Here is a 25341-nt window from a genome sequence, read left to right as displayed (position 1 = left end):
TTGATTTCTACTTTCGCGGTGTCAAACATCGTGACTACCTCAAGGATCATCATATCTATCCCTGATATGTTATAGTTCATCACAAAGCTCTAGCAGCTTGGTGGCAATGACTTTGGAGAAACATCACTATCTCATATGGAAGATCAACTCCCACTCGATTCAAGTGATTGTTGCACTCAGACAATCTGAGCACAAGCTCAACGATTGAGCTTTTCTCCGTTAGTTTGCAGGCTAAGAAAATCGTCGGAGGTCTTATACCTCTTGACGTGGGCACGAGCCTGAAATCCCAATTTCAGCCCTCGAAACATCTCATATGTTCCGCGACATTTCGAAAACGTCTTTGGTGCCTCAACTCTAAACCGTTTAACTGAACTATCACGTAGTTATCAAAACGTGTATGTCCGATGTTCACAACATCCACAGACGAGGTTTGGGGTTCAGCACACTGAGCGGTGCATTAAGGACATAAGCTTTCTACTGTCCTCATAATCGCTACTGTCAACTTTCAACTATATTTTCTCTAGGAACATAACTAAACAGTGGAACTAAAGCGCGAGCTTACGACATAATTTGCAAAGGTCTTTTGACTATGTTCAGGATAATTAAGTTCATCTTATGAACTCCCACTCAGATAGACATCCCTCTGGTCATCTAAGTGATACATGATCCGAGTCAACTAGGCCGTGTCCGATCATCACGTGAGACGGACTAGTCATCATCGGTGAACATCTTCATGTTGATCGTATCTGCTATACGACTCATGCTCGACCTTTCGGTCTCCGTGTTCCGAGGCCATGTCTGCACATGCTAGGCTCGTCAAGTTAACCCTAAGTGTTTTCGCTGTGTAAAACTGTCTTACACCCGTTGTATGTGAACGTAAGAATCCATCACACCCGATCATCACGTGGTGCTTAGAAGCGACGAACTGTAGCAACGGTGCACAGTTAGGGGAGAACACTTCTTGAAATTTTGTAAGGGATCATCTTATTTACTACCGTCGTCCTAAGTAAACAAGATGCATAAACATGATAAACATCACATGCAATCAAATAGTGACATGATATGGCCAATATCATTTTGCTCCTTTTGATCTTCATCTTCGGGGCTCCATGATCATCATCGTCACCGGCATGACACCATGATCTCCATCATCATGATCTCCATCATCGTGTCTTCATGAAGTTGTCACGCCAACGACTACTTCTACTTCTATGGCTAACGCGTTTAGCAATAAAGTAAAGTAATTACATGGCGTTCTTCAATGACACGCAGGTCATACAATAAATAAAGACAACTCCTATGGCTCCTGCCGGTTGTCATACTCATCGACATGCAAGTCGTGAATCCTATTACAAGAACATGATCAATCTCATACATCACATATTATTCACCACATTCTTGTTGGCCATATCACATCACAAAGCATACCCTGCAAAAACAAGTTAGACGTCCTCTAATTGTTGTTTGCATGTTTTACGTGGCTGCTATGGGTTTCTAGCAAGAACGTTTCTTACCTACGCAAAACCACAACGTGATATGCCAATTGCTATTTACCCTTCATAAGGACCCTTTTCATCGAATCCGTTCCGACTAAAGTGGGAGAGACTGGCACCCGCTAGCCACCTTATGCACCAAGTGCATGTCAATCGGTGAAACCTGTCTCACGTAAGAGTACGTGTAAGGTCGGTCCGGGCCGCTTCATCCCACAATACCGTCGAAACAAGATTGGACTAGTAACGGTAAGCATATTGAACAACATCAATGCCCACAACTACTTTGTGTTCTACTCGTGCAAAGAATCTACGCAATAGACCTAGCTCATGATGCCACTGTTGGGGAACGTAGCAGAAATTCAAAAAATTTCCTACGTAACACCAAGATCTATCTATGGAGAGACCAGCAACGAGTAGAAAGGAGAGTGCATCTACATACCCTTGTAGATCGCTAAGCGGAAGCGTTCAAGTGAACGGGGTTGATGGAGTCGTACTCGTCGTGATTCAGATCACCGATGATCAAGTGCCGAACGGACGGCACCTCCGCGTTCAACACACGTACAGCCCGATGACGTCTCCCACGCCTTGATCCAGCAAGGAGAGAGGGAGAGGTTGAGGAAGATTCCATCCAACAGCAGCACAACGGCGTGGTGGTGGTGGAGGAGCGTGGCAATCCAGCAGGGCTTCGCCAAGCACCATGGGAGAAGAGGAGGAGGGAGAGGGGCAGGGCTGCACCAACGAGAGATCAAATCGCGTGTTATGGGCAGCCCCATGCCTCAATATATATAGGGGGGAAGGGGGCTGCGCCCCCTTTAGGGTTTTCCACCCCAAGGGGCGGCGGCCAGCCTCCAGATGGCATCTGGTGCGGCGGCCAAGAGGGGGGGAGGAGTCCATCCTCCCCAAGGCACCTCGGAGGTGCCTTCCCCCTTGAGGACTCTTCCTCTAGGGTTCCCTAGGCGCATGGGCTCTTGGGGCTGGTGCCCTTGGCCCATGTAGGCCAAGGCGCACCCCCTACAGCCATGTGGCCCCCCGGGGCAGGTGGCACACCCGGTGGGCCCCCGGGACCCTTCCGGTGGTCCCGGTACAATACCGATGACCCCGAAACTTGTCCCGATGGCCGAAACAGGACTTCCTATATATAAATCTTTACCTCCGGACCATTCCGGAACTCCTCGTGACGTCCAGGATCTCATCCGGGACTCCGAACAACATTCGGTAACCACATACAAAGCTTCCTTTATAACCCTAGCGTCATCGAACCTTAAGTGTGTAGACCCTACGGGTTCGGGAGACATGCAGACATGACCGAGACGTTCTCCGGTCAATAACCAACAGCGGGATCTGGACACCCATGTTGGCTCCCACATGTTCCACGATGATCTCATCGGATGAACCACGATGTCAAGGACTTAATCAATCCCGTATACAATTCCCTTTGTCTAGCGGTATTTTACTTGCCCGAGATTCGATCGTCGGTATCCAATACCTTGTTCAATCTCGTTACCGGCAAGTCACTTTACTCGTTCCGTAACACATCATCCCGTGATCAACTCCTTGGTCACATTGCGCATATGATGATGTCCTACCGAGTGGGCCCAGAGATACCTCTCCGTTTACACGGAGTGACAAATCCCAGTCTCGATCCGCATAAAACAATAGATACTTTCGGAGATACCTGTAGTGCACCTTTATAGTCACCCAGTTACGTTGTGACGTTTGATACACCCAAAGCACTCCTACGGTATCCAGGAGTTACACGATCTCATGGTCAAAGGAAGAGATACTTGACATTGGCAAAGCTCTAGCAAACGAACTACACGATCTTTGTGCTAGGCTTAGGATTGGGTCTTGTCCATCACATCATTCTCCTAATGATGTGATCCCGTTATCAACGACATCCAATGTCCATAGCCAGGAAACCATGACTATCTGTTGATCACAACGAGCTAGTCAACTAGAGGCTCACTAGGGACATATTGTGGTCTATGTATTCACACGTGTATTACGATTTCCGGAAATACAGTTAAAGCATGAATACAAGACAATTATCATGAACAAGGAAATATAATAATAATACTTTTATTATTGCCTCTAGGGCATATTTCATGAGACTCTGAAAGAAAAATCACATCTGCCTTAGTACGTCCTTGGAGCTCCAAGAGCTCTCGAACTGTCGTGGGGGAGAGCATACCACGGCAGTTCCATCCTAGGATTTTCATTTGGCCCGGCGGACCTCCTCCTCGGAGGCCGCCGATGCGCCATCATCTCCAACCGACTCCCTCCTCTGCTCCATATGCGCCTCCTCCTCCTCTGTCTCCTTAGCTACATGTGTGAGTACCCCATCCCCATTCTTCATAGTTACCACTCTGCCCATACAGACTCGCTTGGAGGACACATTCACATCATCATACAGGATACGCTCATAGCTCTCCATCTCTTTCTCAAAAGAAAATTCTAGTTCACTACCTGTTGGTCTAGGGTCAGATGGGATTCTCCTCTTTTTACCTATAGTTACCTTACGGGCATTCTCTACCCTCTCAGAAACTCCCACACTTTTTCCTTTCCTCCCCTTCCTCTTTTGCTGGCCCTGCTTCTCATTTTTCCCAGCCTTAAAAGTAAACGCCACATTATCATTTGTTGTCTCCTGAGCCGCCAGCCTAGCAGCAACAGCCCCTGTAAGAGCCTCCAGCACACCGGGCATGAATAATAGTCCATCATGTTTAGCACCAGTTGTAGCTGCACCCTGTGAAAAGTTGCCTCCACCCATCGGATGGATCCCCTGACCCTCCTGGCCAGTAGGACATCCACTATGGCCAGCAGCAGCAGCCATCGCCTTGGTATGGCTGGGTTCTACTGGCCATATCAGCTCGTGGCCCTCCTGGCCCTGCAGCTCACCCGGATGGGTGCATCCCCGCACCGCCAGCCCTTGGCCCTCCTGGCCAAGTTTAGCAGGGGCAGCCAGAGCCATTTCCCGGTCCGCCTGACCGGGAGCAGCAGCAAAAAGAGCCGGCGGAGCCACATGAACCCGGCCCTCCTGGCCGAGTGGGAGACCCTCCTGGTCATGCGATGCACTGCGACGAGAGTCCTCCAGGGACTTACGGCCCTGGGCTGAAGCAGCCAGCACACCCACCTGGTCCACCTGACCAAGTGACGCATCAGCCGGAGCATGCGCCAGGACCTCCTGAACCCGGCCCTCCTGGCCGGTGGTTGTCTTGGCGGAAGTGGCGGGCCCCTTATCAGAGACCGTGAGCCCACTCACGGCAGTGGCCACCTTGACGATGTCCATGGGCTTGGGGTTGTTGTTGTTGTTGGCGATGCTTGTAGTCGGATTCTTGTCGCTGCGTGAGTAGTTCCCGAAGAGGAGACCCCTCCTGCTAGCACCTTGGCTCTTCCAGTAGGGCTCAACACTCAGATTTCTAGGGAAGCAAACTACTCTCTTCTCACTTGGGATTTTACAAAATCTCTCAGAAGTATGACCCACAATCCCACAACACTCACAGTACAAAGGAAGCTTCGCATATTTTACATTGAATTTAAGTATCTTAGAACTACCTAAGGGGGTAAACTCTACAGAAGTTTTCAGAGGTTCATGCAGTAGGAGCTTCACACGCACACGCAAATATTTTTCAACGATCACATGGTTACGGTGCGATACCTCCAGCACCTCTCCCAATTGATCCTCTAGAGACCACCCTATACTTTCTGTCATAAGCACGAACGGAAGATCTCGTACCTGGACCCATATGGTCATGACGCCAAGGTCTACCTCCGCCGGGTCGCCCTTGCCGTCGAACTCGGCGAAGATCAGCCCATCCCGCTTGAAGTGCCATGGCTGCGCCTGAAGCACAAACCGACGGTCACTTTCAGCGGCGAAGTTGAGGATGAACCTCCCATCGTCGCTGGCCACCTCTTGGAGGGTGGTCACCCCTTGGTTCTTCCAAGCCGTGTTTCGGAGATCATCGAGGATGGCCCTTGGGTTGACCTGGAAAGGAGAGAGGAGGCGTCCAACCACGAGGAAACCACCAATGGCCTTGCGGGCTGCCTCCATGTCGACGACCAGAGGACGACTCCCCGACATCTTCATCCCCAACTGATTATGCATTGCTATATGGAGAGAGGAACCAGAGGCATCCACAGCATTTGTCACCCCCCTCGAACCCTCTCCATTAGCTGGTTTCTTCCCCAAAACATCAGTCACCTTCCCTCCCTGACTCGCCATGACACACTCCCCTCGGTTGTGGCAAAATTTAGAAAGAAAGGAAAAGATAACCACTAGGGATCAGACTACTGATCCCTAGCTATCCATCAGACCAGCCCACTGCCGTACGATTGGAGTTGATTTAAGCGTCCGATCTAATTGACTTGGTGGACGTGGGCCTTTGGTAGTTAAGAGGGCTTTGGTAGTTTCCATCCATCGGCGCTAGCTCTTTAACTGCTAAAAGAAAACTGCTCCATGAAGCACGCACGGCATGTACTTTCCATGCACCAGCTTCCATATCTAAACAATTTCCATGATGCTTGCCATTGATTTCCCTCAATAAACCATTGATATTTCTTTGATTTACTACAGCCGTGCTTCATATGTTTCCAATAAACCATGCTTCATATGTTTCCCACAAACCATGCTTCATATGTTTATTTCCATCATACGGAAGTCATGCTTCCAACACTACAGCCGTGCTTCATAATCAGTAGCAAATCACAGCACTATCAGGTGGCGTGCTTCCTTCATTTTTTATATAAAATGCTTCCATGCATTATGATTCCAATTCTTTGATTTACTAGCAATTCAGTTGCTTTGTACAAAAATTAATAAATCTGCATAACTTATTATTGTATTGTTTCGGCTCCAACAAAATCAACGGATCATATATCCATGATTTTTTTAGTACTTCCATCATTTAAGTTAGACATGGTTCCAATTTTGTGTTTCAGAGAGGCTATATATCACAAGTTCACAACTGATTCAAATTCTCGTCCAGTAGCAATATTTAAATGTTCATCACATATGCTTCCATGATTTGAATTATTGTTTCAACCATTGCCATTGTATGCTTCTTTTTCAATTTTCGTATATACTATTCGAAGTTGCTTGCTTCCAACAGAATTTTACAAAGCTTCATAGAATATCATTCAGTGCTTCGTCAACATAGAAAAAGAACAAAACATGCACCCTTTAGTTTCATTGCCTGCTTCAGTAGTAGCACCGACGCATATGCACATATTCATGTTAGCTGATTCCTGATTGTATCAATATTGTCCAATATTGTTTTAGTACTCGAGTAGCATTGTGGCATAGCTGCTGATGGGAGAGGGGGATGCTGTTGTTGTCGGTCGACGTCCTCGCCATTGCCGGCGCCACCCCTATCAGCCATCTCGTTGTCGGCGTCTCCGTCTACACACTAACCCTCGATAGCTGCAGAGAAGCCCTTGGTGAAGCGAAGGTCACCACTGCACTGTTGCTCATGACATTGTGCAACAAATATTGCTTCCTACATAGAGAGAGTATGCATCAAACATTGCTTCCAAAGATGTCAGAATTTGCACCAGAAGGAAATAAGAAGCACATTGTAGTGATGGCCAGAATATCTTAGCATTACTATTGAAGCATTACAGGAGTACGCACTAGCAATGTACTCCCTCCATCCCATAATATAAGAGCGCTTTTGATACTACACTAGTGTCAAAAACGATCTTATATTACGTGACAGAGTGAGTACCAAAGAAGCATTATAGGAGCAAAGTTAGGAAGCACATGCTCACGTGATGGAAGCATTATTTACAGGCAATAGAAACATTTTCTCATGCTGATGAACTATTTTCCCTTGCACGGAAACAATCACGACAAATAGAATATGACAGACAACAGGGAAGGGGAGATGACACAAGCGAGGCAGTGAGATAGCGAGTCCACGTGATCATCGATGGAGTGTGCTGAAATGCGCTCTCGGTCGAGCAGGGACAGGACCGCAGCGATGGCCACGACACAATAGCGGTCGGCAGTGGCGGAGCCAGGAAAAATTAGGAGCCGGGGCGGACTTCCATTTTTTTTTGTGGGTAGGACTTCCAGTTAACTAAAAAGGCAGAGAGTTGCAATCGAATAATATGAATTACAAAGGAGCTCCTAGCTGCTCGACACTGCTCCACAAATATTAAATTTAAAGAATACAAAAAAATATATGGAATTTAAGGATATCAAACCTGCATGCCAATCTATTCACGCGTAAAGGTTCGTGAGAGAAAAATCAGGAAACGTATCCGTGGTGAAGGAAATGCAGTCCAAATTAAAATCCATCCAAGCAGTTTTTTTTCTATACATAGGACTTTTTTGTCTTTTTTGGCATGGATACATTTCCTGGTATTTTTCACGGAATTTCACACGAAAATAGATTGTACAACCAAGTTTGATATTCAAAAATATCATTATTTTTTTCCAAATTTCTCGGTATTTTTTTATGCTTAATGTTCATATAGGGGGTGAACCACCCCGGTGCTACAAATCATCTTCCTCGAATATTTGGTACATATTATGTAACTATAAGCATTAAACTAGAGAACCATAGATTTCAATCGGAATAAGCTCACTATTGTTGGCAACATAAATTAAGGTTGGTTCCGCCTATACAACACTTGAATTCTCAATACTTGATTTACGAATAAAAACTTTCTCATTTGAAATCATAATTAATATGGATCGGAGGATTAAGATTAAAATTCAATGATTTGGAATAACAGAACGAACTAACAATGATTAGGTTAGAGGAATCGAGAAAAAAAATACCTAGCAAAGCGGAGAGATGGATTTTTCTTCAATGAGCCTGCTTGGAACGATCAATGATGGAATTCCCAATCGCCTACATTACTGGAATTTACGAACATAAAAAAAACAAATCCGAGGAGTGGAATCTGATGCTACAAATTGCACGCATCAATCCTGGCTAAGCAGGATCAGTCACCTGGAAAATCGAAGCATCAATCTCTGAGCAGGAATGGTTGGTAGGAGGCACCGTTGGCTGCCGGCTTGCCGCCTTTGCTGGGAGGCGCTGCGCCAGTTCGCGACGATTGCCTCTGCAAAACTGCTACTGCAGGGCGGCTCGAGCCGTCGCAATAGATCTAGGTGGAGGCGACGACCATGAACCGTGGAGACGTGGTTTGCCTAGCGACTTGTTGCGCTGCCAGCTACTGAGGCCTTGAGACGTGCAGCCTTTTGGGCCTAGGATTAGGAAGTTTACTAGATGGGCTTAAAAGTAGACCCAGCTAATTAGCCACCAAGCAAGGCCTACGGACTATTTGCCCGGGCAGATCACGGTAACCCAGCTTCGATTAGACGTCAGCTTGCCGGTGAGCCCGGGCAGCTGCCCCGGGTCGCCGGGTACTGACTCCGCCACTGGCGGTCGGCGACGAGGGAGGCAAAGTGTGTGTTGTAGCCGCGGTAGCATCAACGGACGAGGATGGCGGAGCATCAGTATTACTTTTATGTCCAACACTCCAACTTAAGTTCCATTTCAAAAGAAAAAGGGCAGACCAAGCAAGCAACAGAGAAAGATGAAAGGGCAGACCTCGGCGAAGTTCACTGTGCGACGGTGTGCGGGTAGGCTGGCGTGAGTTCCATCTTCTCCTGGTGGAACATGATACCATGGGCGTAGGTGGTGAGGTTTCCACCGGAGCAGGATGGGTCGGAGGCGAGGCCGCTCACGAACCGGGCGACGTCGTCGGCGGATGAGACGCCAAGCAGGGCGGAGCTCTTCCAAGGTTTTGCCGCGTGCTCCGACGACCACCAGGCCGACCGTCGAGTAGATGGACAACGGCGAGGAGAGCAGGAGGCAGCTGCGTGCGAGGCGAGATGGAGGAGATTGGGTCGGTGGTGGCTGCGACTGGAATCAGGAGAGATTAGAGGAGATATTAGGGAGACGTTTACGCGCGTGGGCTGCGGCCAGTTTGTTCCTGCCGATGTTTTTTTTTCAAAAGAAGCACAACTGTGAGACGTCAGATTTGAACTGAATCGACGGTGTTGGACTGGTCTAGCGCTCGACTTTTTATGATACTATAGATAGATAGTGTTTCCCAAAAGATGGGCACTTGCGTATATTATGTGGTCCAGACTTTCTGCCCATAATACACAAAAGAGTTAACGTTAGAGCATGTACAATGGTTGATAAGATAGTTTTATCTTAAGTTTTGCATGTAATTTAGAGATGATAAAAAAGAGAGTCTACAATGGGTCATCTCTTAGCCTTATCTTCAATAACTAGCAATTTCTAAAAACGTGGTGAGACACATTGTGCTAAGAGATCATCTCTTGTCTTCTCTTAAATAAGAGAAGACAAGTCTTTTCTTATGAGTTTTCTCTCCTCCATCTCATCATTTATCCTACGTGACACTTCTAAGATAGCATCATTATACATGCCCTTAATCATGAGAGAGTTGCTAGATTAGATGGGTCCATACAAGTGCATGCACGCACAAAGCCAGAAAGGAATTGTTTGTTTACTAACCGATTTCCGTGCATGCGTTTGGAGAAATAACAGGACGTGAAGAACATGGAGAATTAAAAAGAAAGAGACTACAACATGCGCCAGATTTGTTAGCTGTGTTTCACGGGATATACAAACTACCGATCTGCATGTCCTAGAAAATAGGAAGGGAAGGAGTCTGCGTGTACATGCAGATATCAATCGGCCAGCTGTGTACGTTTGGAAAAAGAAAACAAAAATAGAAGATCATAACAATTACAGCAAAGAAATCGGCTGCGCCACAAGTCACGCAAGGGTAGGTAAATCATGCACGTAATACGGCATGCGTGCCTTGTTTAGGCCGAACTCATTAGAGTCGGTTTGTATCTAGCTATATATAGTTTTGGCCGTCCAGACTTTACTAGTAAACGTGCATGTGCAACGCACGTATCATAATATAACTCTTATAAAAATATTTATTTTGAATATAGTTTCTTTTTTAGCAAGTAACTTTTACCGAAGCATTTAAATGCGTCATATACCAAACAATATGATCACACATGTAACATACAATTTGTGGGCTCTGTGTTGTTTGCATCATTTTTCAAGTCTCAATTTCTTAAATTATCATAATTCAAGTCCACTAAAATGACAACTAGCTTTGTTCTACAATCTGTTGTATGAGCTAATAAAGTAGTAACCAGAGTTAGTTTTGAAAATAGTGGTACAACATAGGACAAGTATAATGATACGCGGCGAAAAATACCTGTGTAGGAGTGTCAGAAAAAATATCTCATGTGAAGTACTTCATAAAATTTAACATCCATAGACCACAAGATAACTTGTATGATTACAGAACTTTTATAAAAAGAGTAACAACTTTTATAGAGATTCATATAATAAATTTTAAAATCATCAAACAAAAATGACCGTAACCAGCCCTGATGATTTTTAGAAGATAAAAAAGATGGCAGGCATGCAGGCGAATCGGATAAAAAGAATGGGTCTTTTTAGAAGATTTTTTTTGTATTTGGACAAGCCGCACAGTCATAATCTCTCTCTGGTCACTGCCTAATTTTATTGAAAAAAACATTACCTATCCTCCCAACTGCTCCCTCAGTCCCTCACATTTCTCGCCCCGTTCCCCATTCTCCCATGGTGGCCACACCCTCACTCCACAGTCGGCGCCGGCGCTCCCTGGTCTGGCCGCTACTCACCTTCGTCACCACCGTCGGTGCTTCCTGGTCAGGCCGCGGTTCCCCTTCGCAGCCGCTGCTCTTCCTCCCCTTCATGTCGAATTGCTCGTGGAAGTGGCCGAGGAGGCCCTCGAGCTCGGCATGCTCGCGCCAGCGATAGGCGCCGCCGGAGGTTGACGCGGAGGTGTGGCACTCGCTCGCTCCTGCTCTACCCTGCACCTTCTCCGAATCCGTTCGCCGAAGTGCTCGAGAAGGCGTTCGAGGTCGGCATGCTAGCCGACGACGCCGGGCCCCTCCCTCCTTCGGATGCCCTCGCCGTCGCCGCCATGAGCCTCTCCACCCTCTTCCGTGAGGTCGTTCGGGTCCAGGTAAGTCCCTCTCTCCAACTCCGCCACCTGCTCCGAAATCACCATGAATGTTCCCAAGACCGTGTATAATTGTTCTGTTATAGGGCTTTTTTAGAAAAGCTGATTTAACTGAGTATTATTCTGCTCTAGATTGCTACACCTGCTGGTTGTGAGTGGATCCAAGAGTTAACTTGATACAATATCCTTTCAAAAGATGATAGATTATCTTCATGAAAGAAAGGAAGTTGGAAAATTATTATTGAAGAGGAATTCAGTGTCATGGGTTTCTCAAGAGCTAAAATGGAACAAGAAGTGCAAAACTGGCAATTCTTTTTGTTATACTATTAAGCTCGTCATGGTGGTTACCATGAATGAGTGTCTGGTTTAATCTTTAGAAAGTGAGTTTTCTGTTACAATGTTCCCTTTCAAGACTGTTATATGATAAATCATCCGCTTAGTTGGTGGCTATGTTGATGATAAGGCCCTTAATGGTTCAGATTTCCCGAGGGAGGAGAAGGAGGTGCCGACAGGGGATGGGAGCAACAAGTATAATTCAAAGAGTATGTTTCGAATCTGAGTTGCATTGCACAGTATTTTTATTGCTCTAAGAAATCCATGGAGTTGTATATGGAACATTCCTTCATGTGATAGGCATATTTGTTTACTAAATCAAACTACGTAGTTCCAACAAACAGACATTCAAATGCACCATTTTACACTCTGAAAGTAGGAAGTTCAACTTCTTTAGTGTTTAGAATGGATCAGGTGTACTTCAGATGTTTTCAGTTTTAAATAATTATGCACATTCTCACTCATCATGTGTGCAAAAAGTGGGTTTATACAGATTTATACAATTCATTATAACATCCTGGAGCTGAAACTAATTCGATTAATTTGGTCGTTCTCTGATGTGTGCTCACATTAATACCATTGGCAGCTTTGTAATTCGCTAAGCTAAATTCAATATTTCTGGTGTTCTGCGACAACTCAAGTCACCTTCATAATTTCTGGAAGCCAACTTTTTTTACACCAGGCCAAGGAGATGGAGTGCATGATTCAGTCAGTTACAAAATTGCAGTAGCCAAAACACTAACCATTTTCTAGATAGAAAATCATTAATTACCGTTCCCTCTCCATTTGCCTCTTCAGCTCCTTAGGGTCTACATCTATGATACAATCTAGTTAGTTTAGCATCTCACCAGTTATCTGAATAATATAGCCGCATCCAGTACAATGGCATTTTTACCTTGGTACATGGCATCTCATCACAGTTATTTGAATAATAAATAAGCATGCAGTAAAAGGGCACTTTTACCTTGGGCATGGCCAGGGGTGTGTATGGTACATTTTGCTCATCATTAAGCAGTGCTGTTGAAGCATGTTTCTTCTCACGGGCTTCACGGCGTCTTTTAAGAATATCATCTTCCTCGCGTGCATAATACTCTTTTTTCCTCTGCCTCTTCAATTCTTCAGGGTCTTTATAAATACATACCGCAAGTTAGCACATAAGCAACAGCAAAAATAGTAGCACAAAGTATAGGAACTGGTTGATGATAGTTACCCAATGATTGGTTGTTGCTTATATCCTGAAATGGGGTGTGCGCCCCCGCACTATTGGGAGATGACATACCTTCGCCTTCATGTGAATATTCATGTCATTAAATTTTGAGAAGCATGGAAATTGTGGAAATTAATCATGAACACCACCATCAGATGCAAACATAGTACACTGTCCTTTCTCTTGATATTGTGTTTCAGCAGAGTTCTACTTTGACATTAATAACAATTTTGAATGGCAGATCCCCTTATTGGACCACATTCAGTTGTCGGCCCTGCTGTTTGACATCCATGGTGATGCTGATGATGATCTTGGCAAGGGTAATGCTTTGATTTCATAGACATGTTGCTTTGATAGCTAGAGAATTAATTCTCAAGAGGACTTTGCGATTTAGTGTTCGTATGATACTTTTTAGTTGGGGCTGTTTTTTTCATGGATTTTCTCTGTCCACTACATCATGAATCTGGTAATATAAAAGTAATATCTATTTCTGATTATGTAATGACCGACTGTTATCTTGCTTCTTACTCATGTATCTTCAGATTTTATGTATCTGCCTGGGGTCTTGGTATGTCCTTGAGCACGCATGAGGTATGTATGTATCTGTTGGTATCTTAGTGCACTTTGTTGTTTCAGAGTAGCACTCTATAATTTGGCCCATGCCTATGAGTGTATATGCACGTACACCATAGGTCCGAGCTGAAACTAATTATGATTAATTTTCTCGTTCTGTGATGTGCGCTTACATTAATACCATTGGCACCTTTGTAAATTCTATAAGCTAAATCCAATATTTCAGGTGTTCTGCGAGAACTCAAGTCACCTTCGTAAATTCTGAAAGCCAAGGAGATAGGGTGCATGATTTAGTTAGTTACAAAATTGCAGCAGCCAAAACACTAACCATGTTCCACATAGAAAACCATTAATTACAGATATAAAACGAACGGCTTATAGCATTGTGCTGTGCAACTGTTTGTTTTTTAGAACTCTATTCTGAAAATTCTAATCCTGTATAATGCTGCAACAGGTCAAACGAAGAAGTTGAACCTAAAGAAGGGCAGGGAAGAATTACAGCTTTGTGTGGCCGGCTGGTTCAGGGGACGTGCAGGGCGGGCGCGGCACCGCGTGCCGGGGTAGGCTCCTGGGCACGGGCTATCTCGCGGACGGGCCACACGGCGAGGGCAGGGTCGTGGGCGCCCGCTATCTCGCTGATGGATTACACACTGAGCGGCAACAATCGGCGGTGGCGATTGTGCAGGGAGCGACTGAGCGGCGCAGGGCTCACGAGGTATCGGTGCAGACAGGAGACGTGGTTGGTGGGAGGCATCGAGGTCAAGGGTGAGGGGAGCTGATTTAGTTGAGTTTCCATATTAGTTTGCGATCACAATTGCGTGATTGCAGGGGACGCGGGCTGGTAGTTGGAATATTCCTTCGGTGGTGGAGTATGGTCAGTCATGGGAATTTGCTAAGTGCACACCGTGGAGGCATTAGATCAATAATGACTGTTGGATTGAGATTTGTGGGACTAATTGTATGGTGCTGATTGGTTCGTATGTTTTGTGGAACTAATTGCTAGGTGCACATAAGAAAATTCTTGTTTGATTGTTTAATAGTAGTGGAGATAGTTTTTTGGGTTAGTTTCTTTAGAGTTTGGGCAGACTATGAAGCGGCCCTCTGGGCGTTCATCTTGTTTATTATTGTGAGATTTTCTATCAAGAAAATTACACTTTGGCGAGAGGATTCTCGTGATCAAGAGTTTGCTAGCTTTTGGCTTGAGGTCCGTCGGCGACGACGGATTGCGTGCTGGTGACGTCTACGCCGACGAGAGGTGCCTTGTTTGCCGAGGTATTGCTAGTCAGTTGTTGTTACCACGGTTTCAGGTTGCATATATCTCGCGTAATTGGAAACTTTTATCAGTGAAATTTAGTTACGGTTGTTGCATCGTGAAAGATCGGGCAAAATTAGCAGCGCGTCCGAGGTCGTGCCTTCATCACACGTTGTCTCACTGCGAGCACCACCACGAGGCTAAGAAGACCGAGAGCGGTGCTAAGCGACGGGAGCAGCAGCACCGAAACCGAGCGGGAGGGAACCACCGCAGTCATGCGAGAGGCCCGCGCCTCCGGCACCGTAGCGGTCGCCGTCCGGACACGGCAGCAGGGCATACCAGGCCAGGCCGGAAACGGGCCCGTTAAGCCCCATCGGCCATGCTACAGCAGGCTGGCGTCGTTGCCGCCAGCACCCAGCTGTTACCTCGCCTCCCGAAAGCCACGCTGCAGACCCGCCCCGCCGCCGACTCGCCCAGGCCCAGATGGGGCCCCTTCGGGCCCAGATCTGGACCGAGCCGCGACCGCCAGGACGCGTCGCCGCACCACCCTGCCACCAACGCCGCCGCCCACCCGCCCGCGCCGGGGAATCCCGCCGCCACTCGGACCTTCGCTGCCTAGGAGCACCCCGGGTGGTGCAGCTCTGCCCCACGCCGGAGAGCCAGCAAGAGGGGAAGGTCAAGGGCCGCCGCCACCAGCGTCCTCAAGGCCAGTCCGGCCGCAGGCGCCAGCGGCGGCGGGGAAGGAGGGGAGAGGGGGGCTAGAGGAGAGGGAGGCCGACATGGATGGTCGCCCGCGGGGCGACGCGATCACAAGAGGGAGGGAGTGACTTCACCCCATAGGAAATTTCTGCAGCTCGTGATTGCCTTTTCACTAAAATAAGGCACCAAATGAGTCCCGCTCGATCGAGATAATCGTTGCGGGCAGCAATGCCAAACATGGCTTGACGCTGGGACGGGAACGTATGGCTCTCAGGTATTAGTAATTTGTAAGAAAGTCAAAAAAAAATTCCTCTGAAACTTTTTGCAAACAAAGTAGATTTATTGTTGCACTCGTATAAAAACTTTCATGAAGAAATGACTTTCATGTTGTTGTGGGTGCAAAAAAATGAAGTTGTCGCTATATACGCCATACTGTTCACGCTATTGTGAGAGAATATATGTCATTTTCACCCGAGCTCGACGCGGCTTCATCGCTGATATACAACTTTGCGGACCTTTAAGGTGGCTCATCAAAAGTGAGAACATATCAGGTGAAACGAACAAATCTGTGCACCGAATGCACCATGCGATTTTGGGCCTTTGGATGTTAAACAAATGGACATGGTTTGATTGCAGATGACCTGTTGGCGTATTCGCGAAACAGGCCTCGCATTTTGTTCAAATCAACCCGCACTCCACCCAGTAGTCTGGCTCATTGTCAATAAAGCACTTAGATTTCACGGAAATCAACCCAATGGAGGAAATCACAGTGCAAACTGAACTGCAGGTTGATTTTGATGAAATAAAATGTTCTGTTTGCAAAACATGTTCACAGCCCCGAGTTTGCCTCAATCTTGTCCATCGGTCCCAAATGGTGTGGTGCATTGGGTGCACAAGTTCATTCGTTTCACCTGATACGTTCTCCACCAAAAGTGAAGCCCTTACCGTTGAACGAATCAGATCGGGGCAACACCCCAGACACGCCATCGAACTTCAGATCTGGCACTCCACCACGACTAAAACGCTGAAGGAGGAAACCATATCTGCCATCCACGAACCACGAGCCCAGCACATGCTCCGTCTTCCAGGTGTCGTCGATGCAGACCACAATCTGCATCCGCTCCTGGACTACCTCCCAAACTCCGCGTCGACGCTCGGGTGAGGAGGTGTTTCGTCATCCTTTTCTTCGGTGGCTGTTGTGGTGGTGCCGGAGGCAGGTGACGGGCGTTGGTGTCAAGCTCAGAGATATTCTGCTATCTTTTCAGTTTTGTCATGTCGGTCTTTACGTGACTTGTACTTTATTCTTTATGATATGAATGAGACACATATTACAAAAAAAGAATATATGTTATTTTTGTCAGAATTTTTTCAGGGAATATTTCGTTGCAGAACATTTTTGTACGCCAGAAAGTTTGTTGCGAAAATGTTTTGGTACGTTTTGACTTTTTCTGAATTTTTTAAAAATAAAATACGTAACCAGGTGTAATTACCATCATGTTCCAAAGGGTATTTCCCTTGAAGCTGTCGATACAAACCTCAAAGTCCAATGAAGAATCCACCAACCATGCGCATACCATGATGGTGTCCGCCCCGACCACAACTAATGCACAACCTCCTCTGGCAGTCACTAGACCAGTGTACCATGCCCACCTCGCAGCTCTCCTCAATCTCATACCGGACCAGAACACTGCCGTGTGGCTGAGGTGGCTGTTCGGGCTTAACTTAAACCTGATTACCCTAGTAGGAGTCAGAATAAGGTTAAGCCTTGAAGACAAGCAACTGACATCTCGGATCTTGCCATTGCCAGGAGCATGGATGCCCAGAATGCCCTCAGTCTATGTCTGTCTATATAGGCTTTAAGGGAAAAGGCAACTAAGCTGTAAGCCACAAATCAAGGCTTTTAAGGACCTTCGACAGCTTATAAATAAGTTAATAACAGATCTTTTGCGTCTTTCGAGATGCAAAGAGAAGTAAGAAGGTTTACTATTGGGATAACGAAGATATGACCATATTTCAGATCGATTTTCAACAGACGAGATCGGATAGTAGAATAGAGAGAAGGATTTGCTGCTTTCTTAAAATGATAGAGAGCCAGGAGAGGGTCTATGTTAATAGAGCTCTTTAGATAGGGAGAGGAAAGACCTAACTAGACCGCAGAAAGAATAGAATCTTTTACCACTACATCCGCTGGAGAAGAAAACTCAGCAAAGGAAATTCCTATCCTTTCTCTAGTTGAAGACTAATCTGGATATTCCCGAAGATGCTTGACTTCGAGTTCTTGGAGTGATAGCTTTCTTTGTAAACAAGGGTCCCTTACTCTATTACTTTCCCACTTCATTGATCTGAAAGAAGTGACAGAAGAAAGCTACGGGCATATACCCCTGCCCCGGGGGGAACAGGTGCCACCTCAACAATTATATTCTAAATCGTTAAGCTTCGCAACCCTTTCCTTTGTATTGGACCTTTCCCGCTTTCCTTACTTTCCTTCCTCACTCAAACTTCAAAATGTCCTTCCATGAATCTAGGGAAGGAAAACCACCTCTAACTTTGTTGGGGAACGTAGCAGAAATTCAAAAATTTTCCTGCGTAACACCAAGATCTATCTATGGAGAGACCAGCAACGAGTAGAAAGGAGAGTGAGTTTGCATACCCTTGTAGATCGCTAAGCGGAAGCGTTCAAGTGAACGGGGTTGATGGAGTCGTACTCGTCGTGATTCAGATCACCGATGATCAAGTGCCGAACGGACGGCACCTCCGCGTTCAACACACGTACAGCCCGGTGACGTCTCCCACGCCTTGATCCAGCAAGGAGAGAGGGAGAGGTTGAGGAAGACTCCATCCAACAGCAGCACAACGGCGTGGTGGTGGTGGAGGAGCGTGGCAATCCCGCAGGGCTTCACCAAGCACCATGGGAGAAGAGGAGGAGGAAGAGGGGCAGGGCTGCACCAACGAGAGATCAAATCATGTTTTATGGGCAGCCCTATGCCTCACTATTTATAGGGGGAGAGGGGGCTGCGCCCCCCTCTAGGGTTTCCCACCCCCAAGGGGTGCGGCCAGCCCTAGATGGCAAAGGGGGCGGCGGCCAGGAGGGGGAGAGAGGGGAGGCGCCCACTAGGTGGGCCTTAAGGCCCATCTGGACTAGGGTTTGCCCCCTCCCACTCTCCCTTGCGCCTTGGCCCCTTGTGGGGGGCGCACCAGCCCACCTAGGGGCTGGTCCCCTCCCACACATGGCCCACGCAGCCTTCTGGGGCAGGTGGCCCCACTTGGTGGACCCCCGGGACCCTCCCGGTGGTCCCGGTACAATACCGATATCGCCCGAAACTTTTCCGGTGACCAAAACAGGACTTCCCATATATAAATCTTTACCTCCGGACCATTCCGGAACTCCTCGTGACGTCCGGGATCTCATCCGGGACTCCGAACAACATTCGGTAACCACATACAAGCTTCCTTTATAACCCTAGCGTCATCGAACCTTAAGTGTGTAGACCCTACGGGTTCGGGAGACATGCAGACATGACCGAGACGTTCTCCAGTCAATAACCAACAGCGGGATCTGGATACCCATGTTGGCTCCCACATGTTCCACGATGATCTCATCGGATGAACCACGATGTCAAGGACTCAATCGACCCCGTATACAGTTCCCTTTGTCTAGCGGTATTTTACTTGCCCGAGATTCGATCGTCGGTATACCGATACCTTGTTCAATCTCGTTACCGGCAAGTCACTTTACTCGTTCCGTAACACATCATCCCGTGATCAACTCCTTGGTCACATTGCGCATATGATGATGTCCTACCGAGTGGGCCCAGAGATACCTCTCCGTTTACACGGAGTGACAAATCCCAGTCTCGATTCGTGCCAACCCAACAGACACTTTCGGAGATACCTGTAATGCACCTTTATAGACACCCAGTTACGTTGTGACGTTTGGTACACCCAAAGCATTCCTACGGTATCCGGGAGTTGCACAATCTCATGGTCTAAGGAAAAGATACTTGACATTGGCAAAGCTCTAGCAAATGAACTACACGATCTTTTGTGCTAGTCTTAGGATAGGGTCTTGTCCATCACATCATTCTCCTAATGATGTGATCCCGTTATCAACGACATCCAATGTCCATAGCCAGGAAACCATGACTATCTGTTGATCACAACGAGCTAGTCAACTAGAGGCTCACTAGGGACATATTGTGGTCTATGTATTCACACGTGTATTACGATTTCCGGATAATACAGTTATAGCATGAATAAAAGACAATTATCATGAACAAGGAAATATAATAATAATACTTTTATTATTGCCTCTAGGGCATATTTCCAACAGTCTCCCACTTGCACTAGAGTCAATAATCTAGTTCACATCGCCATGTGATTAACACTCACAGGTCACATCGCCATGTGACTAATACCCAAGAGTTTACTAGAGTCAGTAGTCTAGTTCACATCACTATGTGATTAACACTCAATGAGTTTTATGTTTGATCATGTTGCTTGTGAGAGAGGTTTTAGTCATCAAGTCTGAACCTTTCAGATCCGTGTGTGCTTTACAAATCTCTATGTCATCTCCTAGATGCAGCTACCACGCTCTATTTGGAGCTATTCCAAACAACTGTTCTACTTGGAGCTATTCTAAATTATTGCTCCATTATATGTATCCGGTCTCTCTACTCAGAGCTATCCGGATAGGTGTTAAGCTTGCATCGACGTAACCTTTACGACGAACTCTTTTACCACCTCCATAATCGAGAAAAATTCCTTAGTCCACTAGCTACTAAGGATAACTTTGACCGCTGTCCTATGATCCATTGATGGATCACTCTTGTACCCCTTGACTGACTCATGGCAAGGCACACTTTCGGTGCGGTACACAGCATGGCATACTGTAGAGCCTACGTCTAAAGCATAGGGGACGACCTTCGTCCTTTCTCTCTATTCTGCCGTGGTCGAGCTTTAAGTCTTAACTTCGTACCTTACAATTCAGGCAAGAACTCCTTCTTTGACTGGTCCATCTTGAACACCTTCAAGATCATGTCAAGGCATGTGCTCATTTGAAAGTACCATTAAGCGTTTTGATCTATCCTTATAGATCTTGATGCTCAATGTTCAAGTAACTTAATCCAGGCTTTCCATTGAAAAACACTTTCAAAACAACCCTATATGCTTTCCAGAAATTCTACGTCATTTCTGATCATCAATATGTTCATCAGAAATTCTATAGTGCTCCCACTCACTTCTTTGGAAATACAGGTTTCTCATAAACTTTGTACAAACCCAAAATCTTTGATCATCATCAAAGCATACATTCCAACTCCGAGATGCTCACTTCAGTCCTTAAAAGGATCGCTGGAGTTAGCATACCTTTTTAGCATCCTTAGGATCGAAAAAACTTTTCTGATTGTATTGCATACAACCTTTCCTTACGAAAACTGGTAAGGAAACTCGTTTTGACATCCGTCTGCCAGATTTCATAAATGCAGCTAATGCTAACATGATTCCGACGGACTTAAGCATCGCTACGGATGAGAAAATCTCATCGTAGTCAACTCCTTGAACTTGTGAAAAACTCTTCGCCACAAGTCGAGCTTCATGGACGGTGACATTACCGTCCACGTCCGTCTTCTTCTTAAAGATCCATTTATCTCAATGGCTTGCCGATCATCGGGCAAGTCCACCAAAGTCCATGCTTTGTTCTGATACATGGATCCTATCTCGGATTTTATGGCCTCAAGCCATTTATCGGAATCCGGGCCCACCATCGCTTCTCCATAGCTCGTAGGTTCATTGTTGTCTAGCAACATGACCTTCAAGACAGGATCACCTTACCACTCCGAAGTAGTACGTGTCCTTGTCATCCTACGAGGTTTGGTAGTGACTTGATCCGAAGTTTCATGATCAATATCATAAGCTTCCACTTCAATTGGTGTAGGTGCCACAGGAACAATCTTCCTGTGCCCTGCCACACACTAGTTGAAGAGACGGTTCAATAACCTCATCAAGTCTCCACCATCCTCCCACTCAACTCTTTCGAGAGAAACTTTTCCTCGAGAAAGGACCCGATTCTAGAAACAATCCATATTGCTTTCGGATCTGAATTAGGAGGTATACCCAACTGTTTTGGGTTTCCTATGAAGATGCATTTTATCCGCTTTGGGTTCGAGCTTATCAACCTGAAACTTTTTCATATAAGCGTCGCAGCCCCAAGCTTTCAAGAAACGACAACTTAGGTTTCTCTAAACCATAATTCATACGGTGTCATCTCAACGGAATTATGTGGTGCCCTATTTAAAGTGAATGTGGTTGTCTCTAATGCCTAACCCATGAACGATAGTGGTAATTCGATAAGAGACATCATGGTACGCACCATATCCAATAGGGTGCAACTATGATGTTCGGACACACCATCACACTATGGTGTTCCAGGCGGTATTATTTGTGAAACATTTTCCACAATGTCTTAATTGTGTGTCAAAACTCGTAACTCAGATATTCATCTCTATGATCGTATCATAGACATTTTATCCTCTTGTCACAATGATCTTCTACTTCACTCTGAAATTACTTGAACCATTCAATAATTCAGACTTGTGTTTCATCAAGTAAATATTCTCAACATCTACTCGAATCATCTGTGAAGTAAGAACATAACGATATTCACTGCATGCCTCAGCACTCATTCGACTGCACACATCAAAATGTGTTACTTCCAACAAGTTGCTATCTTGTTCCATCTTATTGAAAACGAGGCTTTTCAGTCATCTTGCCCATGTGGTATGATTTGCATATCTCAAGTGATTCAAATCAAGTGAGTCCGAACGATCCATTTGCATGGAGTTTCTTCATGCATATACACCAATAGAAATGGTTCGCATGTCTCAAACTTTTCAAAACCGAGTGAGTCCAAAGATCCATCAACATGGAGCTTCTTCATGCGTTTTATACCAATATGACTTACACAGCAGTGCCACAAGTAAGTGGTACTATCATTACTATCTTATATCTTTTGGCATGAAAATGTGTATCACTACGATCGAGATTCAATGAACCATTCATTTTAGGTGCAAGACCATTGAAGGCATTATTCAAATAAATAGAGTAACCATTATTCTCTTTAAATGAATAACCGTATTGCGATAGACATAATCCAATCATGTCTATGCTCAACGCAAACACCAAATCTCGATGGTAGAGGGAGCGTGCGATGCTTGATCATATCAACATTGGAAACACTTCCAACACATATCGTCAGCTCACCTTTAGCTAGTCTCCATTTATGCCATAGCTTTTATTTCGAGTTACTAACACTTAGCAACCGAACCGGTATCTTATACCCTGATGCTACTAGGAGTACTAGTAAAGTACACATTAACATAATGTATATCCAATATACTTCTATCGACTTTGCCAGCCTTCTCATCTACCAAGTATCTAGGGTAATGCTGCTCCAGTGGTTGTTCCCCTTATTACAGAAGCACTTAGTCTCGGGTTTGGGTTCAACCTCGGGTTTCTTTATTGGTGCAGCAGCTGATTTGCCGTTTCATGAAGTATCCCTTTGTTCCCTTGCCCTTCTTGAAACTAGTGGTTTCATCAACCATCAACAATTGATGCTTCTTCTTGATTTCTACTTTCGCGATGTCAAACAACGCGAATACCTCAAGGATCATCATATCTATCCCTGATATGTTATAGTTCATCACGAAGCTCTAGCAGCTTGGTGGTAATGACTTCGGAGAAACTATCACTATTTCATCTGGAAGATCAACTCCCACTTGATTCAAGTGATTGTTGTACTCAGACAATCTGAGCACAAGCTCAACGATTGAGCTTTTCTCCCTTAGTTTGCAGGCTAAGAAAATCGTCGGAGGTCTCATACCTCTTGACGTGGGCACGAGCCTGAAATCCCAATTTCAGCCCTCGAAACATCTCATATGTTCCGCGACGTTTCGAAAACGTCTTTGGTGCCTCTACTTAAACCATTTAACTGAACTATCACGTAGTTATCAAAACGTGTATGTCCGATGTTCGCAACATCCACAAACGACATTTGGGGTTCAGCACACTAAGCGGTGCATTAAGGACATAAGCTTTCTACTGATCGCATAATCGCTACTATCAACTTTCAACTATAATTTTCTCTAGGAACATATCTAAACAGTAGAACTATAGCGCGAGCTACGACATAATTTGCAAAGGGTCTTTTGACTATGTTCAAGATAATTAAGTTCATCTTATGAACTCCCACTCAGATAGACATCCCTCTGGTCATCTAAGTGATTACATGATCCGAGTCAACTAGGCCGTGTCCGATCATCACGTGAGACGGACTAGTTAACGTCGGTGAACATCTTCATGTTGATCGTATCTACTATACGACTCATGCTCGACCTTTCGGTCTCCGTGTTCCGAGGCCATGTCTGCACATGCTAGGCTCGTCAAGTTAACCCTAAGTGTTTTCGCTGTGTAAAACTGTCTTACACCCGTTGTATGTGAACGTAAGAATCCATCACACCCGATCATCACGTGGTGCTTAGAAGCGACGAACTGTAGCAACGGTGCACAGTTAGGGGAGAACACTTCTTGAAATTTTGTAAGGGATCATCTTATTTACTACCGTCGTTCTAAGCAAACAAGATGCATAAACATAATAAACATCACATGCAATTATATAGTTGTGACATGATATGGCCAATATCATATAGCTCCATTGATCTCCATCTTCGGGGCTCCATGATCATCTTGTCACCGGCATGACACCATGATCTCCATCATCATGATCTCCATCATCGTGTCTTCATGAAGTTGTCACGCCAACGACTACTTCTACTTCTATGACTAACACGTTTAGCAATAAAGTAAAGTAGTTTACATGGCGTTCTTCAATGACACGCAGGTCATACAAAAAATAAAGACAACTCCTATGGCTCCTGCCGGTTGTCATACTCATCGACATGCAAGTCGTGAATCCTATTACAAGAACATGATCAATCTCATACATCACATATATCATTCATCACATCCTTTGGCCATATCACATCACATAGCATACCCTGCAAAAACAAGTTAGACGTCCTCTAATTGTTGTTGCATGTTTTACGTGGCTGCTATGGGTTTCTAGCAAGAACGTTTCTTACCTACGCAAGACCACAACGTGATATGCCAATTGCTATTTACCCTTCATAAGGACCCTTTTCATCGAATCCGTTCCGACTAAAGTGGGAGAGACTGGCACCCGCTAGCCACCTTATGCACCAGGTGCATGTCAATCGGTGGAACCTGTCTCACGTAAGAGTACGTGTAAGGTCGGTCCGGGCCGCTTCATCCCACAATACCGTCGAAACAAGATTGGACTAGTAACGGTAAGCATATTGAACAACATCAACGCCCACAACTACTTTGTGTTCTACTCGTGCAAAGAATCTACGCAATAGACCTGGCTCATGATGCCACTGTTGGGGAACGTAGCAGAAATTCAAAATTTTTCCTGCGTAACACCAAGATCTATCTATGGAGAGACCAGCAACGAGTAGAAAGGAGAGTGAGTTTGCATACCCTTGTAGATCGCTAAGCGGAAGCGTTCAAGTGAACGGGGTTGATGGAGTCGTACTCGTCGTGATTCAGATCACCGATGATCAAGTGCCGAACGGACGGCACCTCCGCGTTCAACACACGTACAGCCCGGTGACGTCTCCCACGCCTTGATCCAGCAAGGAGAGAGGGAGAGGTTGAGGAAGACTCCATCCAACAGAAGCACAACGGCGTGGTGGTGG

At 45.8% G+C, this 25341-nt stretch overlaps 1 long non-coding RNA gene across 1 annotated transcript; it reads right to left on the bottom strand.

Moving 5' to 3' along the window:
* Positions 1-6643: 6643 nt before the first annotated feature.
* Positions 6644-8865, bottom strand: LOC123106444 (uncharacterized). Its single transcript, XR_006451345.1, has 3 exons — positions 8450-8865; positions 8275-8355; positions 6644-6985 (listed from the first exon to the last, which is right to left on the bottom strand). It is a non-coding gene; the product is annotated as an uncharacterized lncRNA (long non-coding RNA).
* Positions 8866-25341: the final 16476 nt, after the last annotated feature.

The sequence above is a fragment of the Triticum aestivum genome, chromosome 5A (assembly GCF_018294505.1).
Source record: "Triticum aestivum cultivar Chinese Spring chromosome 5A, IWGSC CS RefSeq v2.1, whole genome shotgun sequence".
Taxonomy (NCBI): domain Eukaryota; kingdom Viridiplantae; phylum Streptophyta; class Magnoliopsida; order Poales; family Poaceae; genus Triticum; species Triticum aestivum.
This window is presented reverse-complemented; position numbering and strand designations above follow the sequence as displayed.